Below are 17,368 nucleotides of genomic sequence, written 5' to 3'. Positions count from 1 at the left end.
TTCTACTCATTCATTAATGGATGTTGGACAAATAGTGTGAGAAGTCAGAGGCAGTAGAGGATTGAGAGGTAGTGGTGGTTAAGTAGAGATTCCTCTGACTTCTCCTTCCTGAAGCTAATCAGCATTGCTATTCCACCTGCTGTCTCTATCGCACTGCAAAATGGAACATCTCTTCACAACTATTTGTTACAAACAGAATCCATTCCATTAGTTCCAACTTCACCATGCTGAATCCAGTATTCTTGCTCCATCAGCAGTGACACCCAATCACGTGGCCCAAACATTAACAACTACAAGTTAATGGTTAAGGCAGCAAGCCCGGCAGAAGGTCTGGAGTGAAGTCACATTAGAGGCTGATGTTACCCTCAAGTTAGCACCTTCCTGCAACTCTTGCAACCGACTTGGCCCCAGGTGTACAGGCTTTCATCTTCCATTTGGATACCAACCTACGAGGTCGAGAGGCGGGTACAGATGCTAAGCAAGTCTGCACCTCCTAAAACTATGCCTAGGATCCACAGCAAACAAAGCTTTTGGCTTGGACTTCAGCCATCAGCAAAGGTGCACCGTATGAGGACACCCCATCTGAAATGGATTGCATGCCCACCATCTTTCACAGATGTTTACTCATGTAAACAGCATGACAAGCTGTGAACTGAAGCCCACATCTTTATCCTCTGCTGCATTCAGGTCAACATAAACCAGCTCTAACAATTAACATGGCTGTCGGGTTAGTATAACCCAGCTCTGTCAATTAACCCAATCACAGGAAACTTCTCAACGGAGAACATATACTACTCCTGCTGTGTTTCCTCAGCTGCGGAGGATTCTAGTGCCAGGCCATTGTGTACAGGCTAAACTACTACAGATTATTTTATCTGTAAAGCAATCCACAGATGCAGAAATATATACAAGATAATAAAAATATTTAAACGTCATTTATTAAAAGGTATAAACAACAGCAACTCGAATTCTAATCTGCATGGGTTCCACTAGCAATGAGGTTCTTGCTCTCCAAGAACCACCACCCTCTGTTTTTTATTCTTCAGACACACAATTCTTTTAATCTCCTGGACTGTCCCATCTCCCATCCAAACTTTTACAATATAACTGTTTCCTTAATGCTGGGTTATTTTCACCATAGTTTGATGCTTGCTGCTTGTTGAATACCCTTGCATTAAAGCACATTCTATAAATCAGTTCTTATAGGCAACTGCAAACCAGCTAACTGGGTTGGTCGCTGAGAATTCATATCAAACTGACCCCCACCCATTTCTATCACTTTTAGTTCACCCTTACTTCTCCCTAGTAATTTGCCTGTGTCTATCCTAATGCTTATAAATGTGATGCTTATTGTCCTTCCAGCCACTGCCCTTACATTTGTACTATCCAGTTATGGAAGATGCTTGAATGCTCAACTTATCCTTCACCTCTAACCTAATTCGCAATCCTTCATGTCTTTTTTGATATGGGTGCACCATGGGTCCACACTTCAGGCCTTCAGAACTCTGCTCTTCAACAAATGAACCACTTCTCTTTCAGATATCTGGAGTAATGACATCTCACAACTGTGGCACCATGCACTGAAACAAGTCACAATTGGAAAATCAACAGTCATGGCCACAACGAGAAAATACCGCAGATGCTGGAAATCTGAAATAGAAACAGCAACTGCTGGAATACTCAGCAGATCTAGCAACATCTGTCGAGAGAGAAATGGAGTTAACATTTCAGGTCAGGACCTTACATCATGAGTTCTGATGATAGGTCATCAACCTGAAACTTCAACCCCCTCACTCTCTCCACAGATGCTGCCTGGTTGTTGAATTTCTGCTTTTGTTTCCCATAAATCACTGTCTGTGTTCTAGTTGATGGTTAATCTTAGAACCATAAAATGGTTGCAGCACAGAAGGGGGCTATTTGGCCCATTGTGTCTATGCCGCCTCTCTGCAAGAGAACTCAGCTAATCCCACTCTCCCGCCCTTTCCCTGAAGCTATTTTTTCCTCTCGGATAGTGATCTAATTCCCTTTTGAAAGTCGCAATTGAATCTGCCTCCACCACACTCTCATGCAGTGAATTCCAGATCCTAATCGCTCGCTGCATGAAAAAGTTTTCCTCACCTCACCTTTGACAAAAGAACCAATCACCTTAAATCGGTGCCTCTGGTTCTCGACCCTTCCACCAATGGGATCAATTTCTTCCTCTCTACTCTGTTCAGACTCAAGATTTTGAATACCTCTATCATATTTCCTTTCAACCATCACTTCTCTAAGTAGGGAATGTGACAGCCAATATGCGCCCAGCAAGCTCCCACAAATGGATTATCTGCTTTAGTAATGTTGGTTGAGGGATATATATTTTTCTTCATTCACAGGATGTGCACTTCGCTGGCTGTGCCAGCATTTATTGCCCATCCCTAGTTGCCCTTGAGAAGGTGCTGGTGAGCTGCCTTCTTGAACCGCTGCAGTCCATGTGGTGTAGGTACACCCACAGCGCTGTTAGGAAGGGAGTTCCAGGATTTTGACCCAGTGACAGTGAAGAAATGGCGATATTGACCAGAACACCAGGAAAATTCACTGTTGTTCTTCAAATTGTGCTCTGGAATCATTTACACCCACCTAAGAGAGCAAGCGAGGCCTTAGTTTAATGTCTCATCCCAAAGACAGCACTTACAACATTGCCGCACTCTCAGTACTACACTGGGAGGGTCAGTCTAGGTTATGAGTTTAAGTCTGTGGAGTGGGGCTTGAACCCACAACCTTCTGACTCAGGGCAGGAGTGAAGACATTTGAATCATCAAGGCAGCCAAGGTTCAATGGAAAGCACCCTTGCTTCTGAGATAGCAAGCAGTGGGGTCACTCCACAGACTTCGCTCATAATCTAAACTGACTCTCCCAGTACAGTACTGGGGGAATGCTGCAATCTCAGAGTTGCTCTATATTCCCACAAACTCACAGTATTCCAATTGAGAGCTCAGGATTTTAACAATATTTTTTTAAATGTTAAGGGGGCTTCTTCAGACTGTATGGACACCTCTTGGTCAGAATTAGTTGGGAATTTTATAATTAAATCCACACAATTTATGGATTCAATGCTGGAAGACGGAACACAGTTTACAGATAATCACTGAAAACAACACAAACCATGTCCCAAAACATATTTCTTATAAACCTGACAAAGGAAAATGAAAAAGATTTAAAATGTGCTGTTTCTGAAAATGAAGTCACTACCTTGAAGCCATTCAACCCACCCTCTCAAACAGTGCAAGCATCCCAACACTCCTTCTCAAATACAGACTGCTCAGCTGTATATGAAGCAAACCACAGGCCTGGCATACAAGTACAGGACCACGCACAGGGTGAAATACACCAACATAGGTCCCGGGCACAGGGTGGAACGCGGCCCCGGGCACAGGGTGGAACACAGCAACGCGGCCCCGGGCACAGGGTGGAACACAGCAACGCGGCCCCGGGCACAGGGTGGAACACAGCAACGCGGCCCCGGGCACAGGGTGGAACACAGCAACGCCGCCCCGGGCACAGGGTGGAACACAGCAACGCCGCCCCGGGCACAGGGTGGAACACAGCAACGCCGCCCCGGGCACAGGGTGGAACACAGCAACGCCGCCCCGGGCACAGAGTGGAACACAGCAACGCCGCCCCGGGCACAGGGTGGAACACAGCAACGCGGCCCCGGGCACAGGGTGGAACACAGCAACGCGGCCCCGGGCACAGGGTGGAACACAGCAACGCGGCCCCGGGCACAGGGTGGAACACAGCAACGCGGCCCCGGGCACAGGGTGGAACACAGCAACGCAGCCCCGGGCACCGCATGTCACAAGAATGCAGAATATGGCGCAGCCCTACATATAGAAACAGAGCAAAGCACAATGTGACACACACAAACAGCACAGTCCCAAAATGCAAACGCAGGACCAAACGCTGCTAACAAACAAGAACCGTGACAGGCAAACACATGACTTGGCACGGGCAGACACAAATGCAGGACTGAGCAAAGCACAACAAACTCTGGATGGAAAACAACTCAGGCACACAAATAAAGATACAAGGCAACGTGTAGACCCACACACACAGAACTAACAACGAAAAGCTGTGGTGCTTGAACTGATGGTGCTATTGTTGCAGCAACACAGCCATGGCTTTACACATCAACCTGAATTTTGCTTTCAATATGGATTGGTACTTCAGTCAACCTTGATCGTGTAAAGCAGGAGACATTGTTGCTACTGGCATTACTTCCACATACACAGGCCGAAGAGAGGCTCTGAGTACTCACAGGCCCCATTAACAAAGCCTGTTCTGTCTGAAGCACCCAGCCTATATGTCACAATCAGTGACCTTATAGCTTCCCTCTCTGCTCAATCCCAAACCCACCCGCCACCCCCCCCCCCCACCCCATCATACCTCAAACCCCCACGTACCTCACACTTCCTCCTACACAGGCCAGCTGCCCTGTTAACCCTGCTCCAGCAGCAACCGCTGAGTACCATGTCCTTCAGAGCTCAGAGGGTATTGCTGCTGGCCTGAGATTATAACAGTGCCGAGCGACAGGCCAGAGAGATGGAAGCAGCAGCTCTCTGTTGCATTTCCCCCTCCTTGCTCTTTGTCTTTGGAGATGGCTCCATCCTGCCAGACCTCCGAGGGTTAATCCAATCTGCATCTACTTAATGCCCTCTCTCCTCCCTTCCCCCAACCACTCCAGATTGAGAAAAGCAAAAGAGCAGGGAAGAATTTGTCAGCCTCACAAGCACTGAACTAGATGGAGCCGGCAGAGAGAGAGCAGCAGGCATTCACTGGCACAGCAAAGTACATACCACAGACATCGTAGTCTCCTGTGCCTAACAACAGCCACGGTGCTGCATAGGAAGCTACTGTAATGTACGGAAGGATATTTTTAAACTCTTCTGGCGAGATTCATACCTCGTTGAAGGCTTTTCTTCCTTTCCCCTAACTCCTGGGGTTTTCCACCTTCGTGCCCCCAGGGCACTGGCACAACCCCCACAACACCCCACTTTGTTGCTTGTGGGAGCGACTCCCCCTCTGCACTTTGACTCAGGAAACAGCTGCCTGAGCAGCAGTCCCTGAACTCACCCAGTCAGTGCTTGATGAAGCAGGCACTTGCATAGTCAGCCAGGCTGTCTGCCCAACTAAATAAGCCCCGAGGAAAGCCCTCCCACTTAACTCTCGGTCTGCCAGAGGCCAGCCACTGAGCAGCTACAATAATAGGCTGCTTGAGCATTCCAAGGGGACTGTGGACAACACTGTGTGGTCTGTCCAGGGAATCTGTACCTTCATTGCTTACTGTGACTGGACTAATAATCTAGAGAACACATCCCACCACCTCAAATTAAATTCACATTATAAGTGCTGGAAATAAAATGACTGCCTCAGTTAAGGTGACTATAAAAAAAAATCTGTTTCACTATACCCTTCAGGAGGAAATCTGCTGTCCTTACCCAGTCTGGCCTACATGTGACACCAGAGCCTGAACAATGTGGTTGACTCTTCAACTGCCCTCTGACATGGTCTATCAAAACTCTATAGCAGTTCAAAGACATAGATCACCAGCAGTTTCTCAGGGACACTTGGGATGGGCAATAAATGTTGGGCTTGCCATCTCTGTCCACAGCTGGACTAAAATACATACCCGTGCCGACTTTCTCTGGTTTCACATTCTGATTGCTTGGGAACTTCCAGCTTTGTGGTCATGCCTAGTTTCTTTTCCCTTTATCAGCCCTGTCCCTCTACTGGGGTATGCTTCAATGGGCACCAGTAGTCTTGTGGCCAATCTTAAAGTGGGCCAGCAGCTATGCAAACACAGAAAGCATCACAACTAAGCCTTCATCTAATGACCACATCCTGTACTGAAAAGTTATCAGGAGCAGGTACCCTGGCAATATTCCCCTCTTTAAACCACTGTGAAGAAAAATGGGAATGGGGGAGTGGTGGCGGTGTGGTTCCCTGCTGCCCTGGCCAACATTTTTCCCTCAGCCAACACCTAAACACAGGTTATCTCCAAAGGACTTTTGCAGACTAGCATGGCCCCCCAGTTCAATGTGTAGAGTCAGCTGATCTCATCTTGGGAGAGTCGAGCGGGACGAACACTGAGGGGAAGGGTTGGTGGGAGGCATTGGTACGGAGCGCTACTTTTGGCTTCCATTAAATTTCAAAGCAATTTACAGCCAATACTTTTAAAGTCAGTCACTGTTGTAATGTAGGAAACCAATTTGAGCACAGCAAACTCCCACAAGTGATGACGCATTAATGTTTAATCTGTGTTTAGGTATTAGTTTACAGACACATATTGGCCAGGACGCTAGGGAGAACCCCCTGCTCTGTTCTTTCAAACCTGCTGTGGGATCTTACATGCCCACCAGAGAGGGTAGACGCAGCCTCAGTTCAATGTCTTGTCTAATGAACAGCACTTTCGGCAGGGCAGCAGTCCCTCAATTCTGCGCTGGAGAGTCAGCCTGGATTATGTGCTCAACAAAAACAGAATTCCTTGGAAAAACTCAGCAGGTCCGGCAGCATCGGTGGAGAAGAAAAGAGTTGACGTTTCGAGTCCACATGACCCTTCAACAGATTATGTGCTCAAGTGCCTGGAGTAGGGCTTGAACCCACAACCTTTGGACTTTGTGGTGAGAATGAGATAGCTAAACCATGGCTGACACTGTAGGAGATAGTGAAGGACGGACAATAAATATACCAACATCACCCATATTCCAAGAGAAGCTACATTACCCTGTATTACCCCACTTTGTACATACTCCTGTGCTGTTCCTGCACTAATCGAGGATTCTCACTGCACCCTTACCTTCTGAACAAAATAATTCCTCAGCTTTTTTTGCTGATCGAGGAAAGGCTTGGGTGCAGCTAATCCTGCCAATTCCCACAGGACTGCAGTGACTGCATTTCTGCTGCACAGGACACACCTTGCTTGCCTGCTATCTAAAACAATTTAGAGCTTACGCTGCAGTGTAAGGAAGAGATGTCGCTGCCTTATAATGAAATCTAAAAACAGCTTCAGCCAGTCAAGTTCTGTTATTTCTCCAGCTATCCGCATTCTTATTTCTAATTTGCAGATACTCATAATTAACACCTAGGTAAATGAAGATATTAAAATAAACTTAATTGATTTCCTTTTCAGGACTGATGCTGAAGGCCCTTGATCCAATCTACATCAATGCTCCAACTGAACTCTTTATCCTACGTACCTCCTCTTGATGCATGTTAGCAGTCACCATTAACATCCAAAACCATTATCACCACATCCTCCCTTTAATATCTTATTCTGCTTGCCACATGTATCCTCTACATCTTTGGCCAAAAGATAGGTCTCTGAAGTCAAGCCAGTGTCAACACACTACCCTAACACCAAATGAGAAGACTGCAAAGGAGGGCATCAGTTCATAGGCATCATCAACAGTGCAAGGACCACACTCACATTCCATCTGTCATGAGCGAATGACGAGGTACCGTCATATCTTGACACACAACCAGTTGTAGATTACAGTATTTTACACATTGCTGTAACCGGTCATAATATAGTGTAAGGTAAACATAAAACTGTCACACACCAGGGGCCTGTCACATTGATACACACCAGGGGCCTGTCCCAGTCTGTCACAAAACAGGGGACTGTCCCACTGGCACACAACGGGGAAAGTCTTGCACTGTGTCACACAACCGGCCTTCCAATCACAGCCTTCCTTTTTTTTTAAAGTAGGTTTGCCTTTAGAATATTTTACCACAATATTTTGTTTGAAAAAAGATGTCTAAGCTTTTCATCTTGCACTAATCAGGACACTCGCAAGAATAAAAAAAACATAAGGGGGAAAACAACAATTTATACTGTATGTGATAAGAGTGCTGATTGGTTGTCAAGTGCCGTTGCCATGGAGAATGCACTACTGATGGTGATTGCCAAGCATTGTTTGAATTTCAAATCAGGCAGCTTGACCCTAATTGGTCAAGGCATTTCCCTGAGGAATGAGTCAGTGAATGGCTGTCACTAATTTTGTTTAGCTGAAACAGGCGCAGTGTATGTACATGTTCTTTCTATCTGCAAAGAACACAGCCCTGTGAATTAATATGTGTAGCTTCCAGTACATGCAAATGCGCCACACTGCGAGACCTCAAAATCAGCTTTTCTCCAATCGATTAAATGTAGTTTTCATCATTATGTCCTTCTCTATCATCATCTTAAAGCATATTGTATTATGATCATTATTGCCTAGATGTTCTCTGATCTGCTCTGGTTCATACTCCATTCCTAGATCCAACAGTGAATGTTCCCTTGTTGAGCTTTTTACACACTGGGATTGGAAGGGGTCCTATACACATTGTAGGACCTCCATTCCCTTATCCCTTTTACCTACACCTTCTGTCTAATTAATATCATAGCAGTTGAAATTCCCCATGATTATTATTCCATGTTTTTAATCAATTCCCTAACTTGTCTGCATATTTTTTCTGCCACCTCCCTCTCACTATTAGGTGGTCTGTAAACTACGCCTATTAGTGTGATTAATCTTTTATTATCTTTTATCCCAACACAATGGATTCCAGTTTGGTCTTGCTAATACTGTGTCCCATTACGTTTTCCCAAATAAGTACAGCCACTCCACCTCCCCTTTTCCCTCTCTATCTTTGCTAGATATGTTATACACTACAATGTTTAATTCCTAGTCCTGCTTTTTCTGCAGTCATGTCTCAATAATCTCTACTATGTCAGGTTCCTCCCAATGCATTATTGCCTCCAACTCCTTTATTGCAGGCACTGTGTGCATTGCTGCACAGACATTTTAACAGATTTTAAATAGGGTTTTCCTCTCACATTATGTTTAACTATCTTCTTAGGCTCCCATCCTATAACTGCACTTATTTCCTTGCTACCAATGCCCTCCCTTACTTTATTATTTCCTATGTTCTCCTTCTTATTCTGTTTACACTTAGGCTGTTTATGGTTCTTGTAGATCCCTCCCCCATCTTACTAGTTTAAAGCCTTTTGAACCTCTCGATTTACACTTTCTGCAAGGGCACAGGTTCCATCCAGGTTCAGATGGAGCCCATCCCATCAATACATCATCTTCCTGATCCAGAGCTAGCGCCAGTATTGCACGAAAAGGAACCCTTCTTTCCCATAGCAACCCTTTAGCCATGTGTTAATTCTCCTGATCTGTCTGCTCCTGTGCCTATTAAGAGGCCAGAATTAGAGAAGCAAAGATATCTCAGAAGGGCGTGGGGCTGGAGAAGGTTACAGAGATAGGGGCAAGGCCATGCAGTGATTTGAAAACAAGGATGAGGATTTTAAAATAGAGGCTTTGCATAACTGGGAACCACTATAGGTCAGTGTGCACAGGACTTGGTGCGAGTAAGGATGCGGAGAGCATAACAAGAATTGAGGTGCTTGTTCTAGCTATGAAGGGCTGTGGTATATTGGACCATTAAATGATTTTGGAGATGTAGGGTCGGCAACACTCCCATTTGAGATTGGATAGTCCTGTGTTTCAAGGACCTCTATGGAAATTTTAAAATATAAACTGAATACAATGAAGACTACTTCTAAAATACATTCATTTAAACTTTGTGAATTTTTAAATTCATTCTTGAGAGCCTAGTACGAATGCTACTTGCCACTTAGGATGCCAAGTCTGAATGTTGTCCAGGTCTTGCTACATGTGGGCACAGACTGTTTAGTTATCTGAGGAGCTGTGAGTGAAGTAGTAACATACGCACCACACAATTGCCAGGCAATAACCATCTCCAACAAGAGAGAGTCTAATTTAAAAACATTCATCCAACTATACAGTTGGGTATACAGGCATAATTATGAAGTTTGCAGATGACACAGAATTCAGAAGTGTAGAAAATGGTGAGGAGGTTAGCAACAGCCTTCAGGAAGGCATAGACCAGTGAAATAGGCAGATGTAGCAGGTAAAGCTTAACACAGGGAAGTGTGAAATGATATATTTTAGTAGGGGAGAGGCAATTTGAACTAAATGGTGGTATTTTATATTCATGGCTATTGGTTTTGGTCTCACCCACAAGTAGAAATATCTTCTCTACCTCAAACTTATCAAAAACCCTTCATAACCTTAAAGATCACCAGATCACCCCTCAGTCTTCTCTTTTTCAGGTGAAAGAGCCCCAGCCTGTTAAGCTTTCTTAATACAGAAGTTACAATCCCTCAGCTCTGGCATCATGCTTTAAATCTTTTTTGTACTTTTTCAGTGCCTTCATGGGGGGGGAAGTTCAGGAGCGGGCTTGCCTCCGATTGGCACCCCCAATTGGGGGCGCGGCGGCATTTTACATGGGTGGGCCAATTAAGGCCCGCCCAGCGTGACGTCCGCAAGGAAGCGCTATGTGCTCCCTGTGCGGATGGGGGCAGGGATTCCCTAAGCTGAGGGTGCGCTCTTTCGCGCATGAGCGGGAAAGAACACACTTATCTCTCTGAGGCTAAGTGTTGCCTCAGAGAGATCGGCGCCAAATTCAAAAATGTGAAATATAGACAAATAAAATTTCCCTGACATGTCCCCTCATGTGACACTGTCACATGAGTTGGGACATGTCCATCACTTTTAATTAAACTTTTATTAAATATTTAAAAACCTACATGAAACCTCATCCCGCCGGTGGATGAGGTTTCATGCTTTTTCTGAAGCCCGCCAGGGCTCCCAGCCTGCCCTCCAACCTTAAGGTTGGACGGGCAGATCCTTTAACTACTTCAATTAGTTTTTAAATGGCCTCAATTGGTCATTGGCAGGTCGGCAAGTGCACAGCTGATTCGGCTGTGCCCCCGCCGACTTGAAAGTTGAAATGACGCGGGGTGAGGTCGGGAGTTCCGCCTGACGTCATCCCACGTCATTTTCATGTCGGCGAGCTGGCCCTGTCCCCCGCTCGCCGAACTCAGGGCAGAATTTTGCCCTTGATGGGCGGGCGGGCCCCACCACCATTTTGAGTGGGCGGGCCAATTAAGGCCCACCCAGCAGGCCACCCGACAGGAAGCGCTATGTACTTCCTGTGCGGGGGGGGGGAATTCCCCAACTGTCAGAGTGCGCTCTTTCGTACATGTGCGCGAAAGTGCACACATCTCCCTGAGACTAAGTGCTGCCTCAGGGAGAGCACTGACAGTGTTTGAACTTTAAAAATAGAAAAATAAAAAATTTATTAACATGTCCCCCTCATGTGGTAATGTCACATGAGATGGGACATGTTAATAAATATCAAATAAACTTTATTAAAGGTTTTTAAACAGACATGAAACCTCATCCCATCGGTGGATGAGGTTTGATGTTTTTCAGAAGCCCGCTGGGGCTTCTGGCCTGCCCGCCAGCCTTAAGGTTGGACGGGCAGGGCCTTTAATTGATTTAACTACCCGGTCAATGGCCTCAATTGGCCATTGACAGGTCGGCAGGCGGACAGCTGATCGCGCTGTCCTCCCGCCTTCCTGAATATTTAAATGGGGCGGGATGACGTTGGGGGTTCCCATTTTCACATCGGCAAGTGGGCCCCGCACCCTGCTCACCGACGGAAAAATTCTGCCCCATATCTTTTAGTTTTATAATATGGAGCCCAGAACCGTACGCAGGACTCCAAATGTGATGTAGAATCATAGAAAAGTTACAGTATAGAAAGAAGCCATTCAGCCCATCATGTCTGCGCCAGCTAAAAAAAAATAGAAAAAATCTGGCTGCCCATTTTAATCCCACCTTCCAGAACCTCGCCCCTATCTCTAGAGTCTTCTCCGTAGCCTTGCAGGTTACAGCAGGTGCAGATCCAGGTGCCTTTTAAATGAGTTGAAGACTTCTGCCCCACCACCAAACCAGGCAGTGAATTCCAGACACCCACCACCCTCCAGGTGAAGAAGCTTTTCCTCATGTCCCCTCTAATCCTTCTACCAATCACCGTAAGTCTATACCCCTGGTAAATGACCTCTCCGCTAGTTGAAACAGGGCATCTCCGACTGTTCTATCTTGGCCCCTCATAATCTGGTGCACCTCAATCAGGTCACCCCTCAGCCTCCTCTGTTCTAAGGAAAACAACCCCAGCCTATCCAATCTTTCCTCATAGCTGCAATTTTCAAGCCCTGGCAATATTCTTGTAAATCTCCTGTGTACTCTCTCCAGAGCAATTATATCCTTCCTGTAATGTGGTGACCAGAACTGTACACAAAATTCTAGCTGTGGCCTAACCAGTGTTTTATACAGTTCCAGCATTACATCCCTGCTTTTGTGTTCATTACCTTGCCCAATAAAGGAAAGCATTCCATATATTTTCTTTACCACCTTATCTACCTGTCCTGCCACCTTCAGGGACCTGTGGACATGCACACTAAGGTCTCTCACTTCCTCTACCCCTCTCAATACCCTCCCATTTTTTGTGCATTCCCTAGCTTTATTTGTCCTCCCCAAATGCATTACTTCACACTTCTCTGGGTTGAATTCCATCTGCCACTTTTCCACCCTTCTTACTAACCCTGCGTTGCTACTTTTAGTGATTTGTGTATCTGTAACATAGAGCTATTTATAGCATGGAGGAGGCCATTTGGCCCATTGTGTCCATGTCGGCTGAGAAAGAGCTATCCAGTCTAACCCTAGATTCTAGCTCTTGCTCTGTACCCCTGTAGTTTACGACATTTCAAGTGCATATCCAAGTGTTTTTTAAATGTGATGAGGGTTACTACCTCCAACACGCTTTCAGACAGTGAGTATCAGACCCCTAGGCGTAAAAAAATTACTCGTCAACTCCCCTCTAATTCTTCCACCAATTACTTTAAATCTATGTCCTCTAGTTATTGACCTCTCTGCCAATGGAAATCAGTCCTTCCTTTCCACTCTATCAAGGCCCCTCATAATTTTATATATCTTGATAAAATCTCCCCTCAGCCTCCTTTGTTCCAAAGAAAACAACCCCAGCCTATCCAATCTTTCCTCATTGCTAAAATTCTCCATTCTTGGCAACATTCTCATAAATCTCTTCTGTACCTTCCTGTAAAGTGGTGACCAGAACTGTACAGAGTCCTCCAGTTGTGGTCTAACTAGTGTTTTATATAGCTATAACAAATCTTCTCTGTTCTAATACTCTAGGGGCAGGATCTTCCGGCCGGCGAGCGGGGGCGGGGCCCACTCGCTGACGCGTGAAATGACGCGGGATGACATCGGGTGGAACTCCCGACGTCACACCGCGTTATTTCCATTTTCAGGTTGGCGGTGGCGCAGCCGAGTTAGCTGCACGCCTGCCGACCTGTCAACGGTGTACTGAGGCCATTTAAAAAGTAATTAAGGTCGTTGATGGTCCATAAGGTTGGTGGGCAGGCCGGGAACCCTGGCGGGCTTCGGAGAAAGCATGAAACCTCATCCACGGGCAGGATGAGGTTTCATGAGGGTATTTAAATCTTTAAGAAAGGTTTCAATAAAACTTATGGATATGACCCAACTCATGTGACAATGCCACATGAGGGGACATGGCAGGAAAAATGTTTAAACATGTTTAATGAAAGTTTTAAATCGGAGCTGATCTCCCTGAGGCAACACTTAGCCTCAGGGAGATCTGTGCGCTCTCTCGTGTGCACGCATGAAAGAGCATACTCCTGGCTGACGGAATCCCCTCCGCCCCGCCTGCACAGGGAGCACATAGCGCTTCCTGGCAGACGTCACACTGGGTGGGCCTTAATTGTAAAATGGCGGGCCCGCTGCCGCACTTTCCCCCCAGGACTCTGCCAGTATATGAAAGTATCCTGTCGCCTTCAAGACTGTCTGTCCTGCTACCTGCTATCTGTGGGCATTCACTCCAAGTTCCCTCACTTACTCTACACTTTTCAGAATCTTCCTATTTATTGTATATTCCCTTACTTTGTTTGTCCTCCCTAAATGCATTATCTCACACTTCTCCATTTGCCTCTTTTTTGCCCACCTGACCAGTGCATTGATATTTTCCTGCAGTCTACAGCTTTCTTCCTCTCTATCATCCACACGGCTAATTTTTGTAAGACCTGCAAACTGCTTAATCATGCCCCCTATATTTAAGTCTAAATCATTGATATATACCACAGGCAGCAAGGGACCCCATTACTGAGCCCTGCTGAGCCACACACCCCCACCCCCTCACTGCTGCAAACGGCCTTCCAGTCACAAAAACACCCGTCAACCATAAACCTTTGCTTCCTGTCACTGAGCCAATTTTGGGTCCAACTTGCCACTTTCCCTTGAATCCCATGGACTTTTAATTTTCTGATCAGTCTGACCAGACATCGAACTCACTATCCTCATCAGCCCTCCTTGTTACCTCCTCTTTTTATGAGGACATATTTGTTATGAACCCTCCTTAGCTTCCCCTTGAATGCCTCCCTCTGAGTTGACACTGATCTAGCTTCAAGTAGCTGTTTCCAGTCCACTTTAGTTACATCACGGGAAGAATTTTCCCATCGGCAAGCGGGGGCGGGGCCTGCTCGCTGACGCATAAAATGACAGGCGGTGATATCAGGCGGGCAACCCGATGTCACCGCGCCTCATTTATTGTCAGTTCGGCGGGCACACAGCCGTGTCAGCTGCGCGCCCGCTGAGCTGTCAAAGGCCTATTAAAGGCCATTAACAAAGTTATTAAAGCTGTTAAAAATGCTGCCCGTCCAACCTTAAGGTTGGTGGGCAGGCGAAGAGCCCAGGTGGCCGTCGCATTTATCATGAAACCTCATCCATGGGCAGGATGAGGTTTCATGAAGGGTTCATTAGCTAAATTAAATTTTTTCAAAAAATTAATGGACATGATCCCAGCTCATGTGAGTTTCACATGAGGGGACATGCCCTTAAAATCTTTTTTTCATCTTTATTACATCTTTCAAGACTTAAACTTCAGGGAAATTTCTGTGCTCTTTTGCACGCATGCGTGTTAGAGCGCAAGCCCTGGCTCAGGGAATCCCCCTGCCCGCACAGGGAGCGCTCAGTGCTTCCGAGTGTGCGTCACACTGGGCGGGGCTTAACTGGCCCACCCACGTAAAATGGTGGCGCGCGCACCCGATCGGGGGCGCCGACTGGGTTTGCGCTCACTCCTGCCTGCCCCCGCACAAACCCCGCCTTGACGGGGAGAAAATTCAGCCCCATATCTTAGCTTAGTAAAGTCGGCCTTTCCCCAATTTAAAACTTTTACTCTTGGTCTACCTATATTCTTTTTCATTTCTACTCTACATCCAGAGTAGTGGGCATGGTTTTTAATTAATTATGGTGTCTTTCACTAAGATGCTCCCTGCTGATTCCTCTTCCAGATTAATTCCCTAAAACCAAGAGAGCTGTCTGTTCTCTTGTTGGGCTTGCTGCATACTGGCTAAAAAGGTTCTCCTAAAACACTTTAAGAATGCTGCATCCTCTGTAACTCTTACACTGAATTTATTCCAGTTAATATTAGGGCAATTGAAATCTCTATTACCGCCCTTTGTTTCCGCACTTTTTAATAATGTAACCCCATATTTGCTCATCTATTTCCCTCCGACTGTATACTTAGTTCCTTTTGCTCCTCTACTCCATTTAGACTATTATACAATCAGTATGTGACCTTCTTATTCTTCCTATCAAAATGCACCATTTAGCTACACTGAAATTAATTTTCTAATTGCATATTAATTATGCAAGTTCATTAATCTCTGGTATTTTATTGCATTCTTCCTCAATGTTAACTAAACCTCCCAATTTGGTGTCATCTGCAAATTTTAAAATTGTTCTTGCTTTTTAGTGAGATATATTTCTCCTGAACTCTGCTGATCATTGTTTTAAATATTTTCACTTACTGCTATCTACAGGTAGTCTTCGCATATGGAGTCATAACCACGCCACCAGCCCATCCTCTCGGAAACAACAGGTTGCAGCAAAGCACCAGTGATCTGTAAAAGGCAACATTATTAACTCTTTCCCAAAGGATACAAACAGCTGTGGATCATAGACATCATAAACATCTGGCAGTTAGGCAGTCACACAGACCTGTAGGACAACAGTGTCAACCCACTTTTACAGAAACCACAGGAAAACCAGATTAGAAAGGGCTCACGAGAGACGTTAAGGGAGTTGACAGACTCAGGTTGAACCCTGATTAACGCTCACGTTACCTTGTGTGTGCTTGCAACTGATGGTCAGCCTCGTCAGACAGCTGTAACCACACACACACACAGCATAGATTTTCACTGCTCCCTGCTGCTCTAAGAATCTAACAGTGGTAAAGTTGGAAACTTTTCACTCCTCTGTTAACACAGTGGACAACACACAAAGGCCTCTCCGTGCCCCGCAACACTTCTCTGCAGCAACAATCAACAAAGGCCAACTTAAACAAGGAAACAGCAAAATAAAGCAGCAGAGAACTTCCTTATCAAAATATGCCAACTCATTCTTCTTAGTCAGTGACACAGTGCTTGTGTGAAACATTTCGTGATTGTGTAACAGGAAATGCCAGCAGCAAGTGAACATCACAGGCTGGCCTGGAACCTAATCCAGTCCCAGCTTAGTTTCCACAGGGGCAGTTTTTTTTCAGGAACCAAATCAGCACTAGCTTCTCTCTACACAGCAAGCTTAAGCACAGGGTGCTGCTAGTCTGCAACCCAAATTGGACCAGCCTGTTCTAACCTCAGCCTATTAGTCACCTGCTTCCTATGCAAATAGCAGCATGGGGGGACCATTCAGACCATCGTTGTTGTGTTGGTAGATGCTAATGATTGGACTGTAGCTAGCCGCTGATTTTCCTGCTCTTTCGCAGTATCTTTTTGTGTTTCCTTTTCAAATATTTCTCCCATTCACTTTCAAATTATGCCATAGTATCCGCCTCAATAGCCACATGTGGTGAAGCATTCTAATAACCCACAGTGTGAAAAGAATCCTCTTATAAGTTCCTCCTTCATGTTCCTAGTGACATTCTCAGTCAGAAAATGAGAGAGAGTGTACAACACAGAAAAAGGCCATTCGGTCCAACTGGTCTGTAGTGGCGACTATGCTTCACATGAACTTCCACCCACCCCTCTTCATCACAGTCTATGTGCCCTTGTTACTAAGTCATCAACCAGTGGGGGCAATTTTTCCATTGTTTACTAGTTCAAAACCTCTCGATATTTTGAGGCATGAGATTTTGGGGAAATGAAAAGCTCTAATCAGGATATTTACAGTCAGACAATGACAGTGTTAGTTATGCGGCCTCATCTTGTCCCAACATTTTCATATTCTGGTATTTTTCTTCCCTTTTTCAAACCTCAGTACAAACCAGCTACACACAACAGGTCAGCAACAGTCAAACAGGTAGGTTTTAAAAAGCAACTTGAAGGTGGAGAGGGGTAGGGAGAGGCAAACATATTTAGGGAGGCAAATACAGAGCTTAGGGT

At 45.7% G+C, this 17,368-nt stretch overlaps 1 protein-coding gene across 7 annotated transcripts in view; it reads right to left on the bottom strand.

The window, feature by feature from the left end:
- The window catches only part of LOC144692513 (roquin-1-like), a 158,978-nt gene that overhangs the window by 126,799 nt on the left and 14,811 nt on the right, over positions 1-17,368 (bottom strand). For 3 of the 7 annotated variants that reach the window (XM_078561472.1, XM_078561471.1, XM_078561473.1), the window contains exon 2: positions 15,797-15,889. The gene's annotated coding sequence lies outside the window, so the exon portion shown is untranslated. Of the gene's footprint in view, positions 1-4,938; positions 5,094-15,796; positions 15,890-16,111; positions 16,358-17,368 lie in introns of those variants that run through there. The other 4 variants (XM_078561475.1, XM_078561476.1, XM_078561469.1 and 1 more) reach the window with 3 other exon arrangements.

Source organism: Cetorhinus maximus, chromosome 17 (genome assembly GCF_964194155.1).
Source record: "Cetorhinus maximus chromosome 17, sCetMax3.hap1.1, whole genome shotgun sequence".
NCBI lineage: Eukaryota > Metazoa > Chordata > Chondrichthyes > Lamniformes > Cetorhinidae > Cetorhinus > Cetorhinus maximus.
This window is presented reverse-complemented; position numbering and strand designations above follow the sequence as displayed.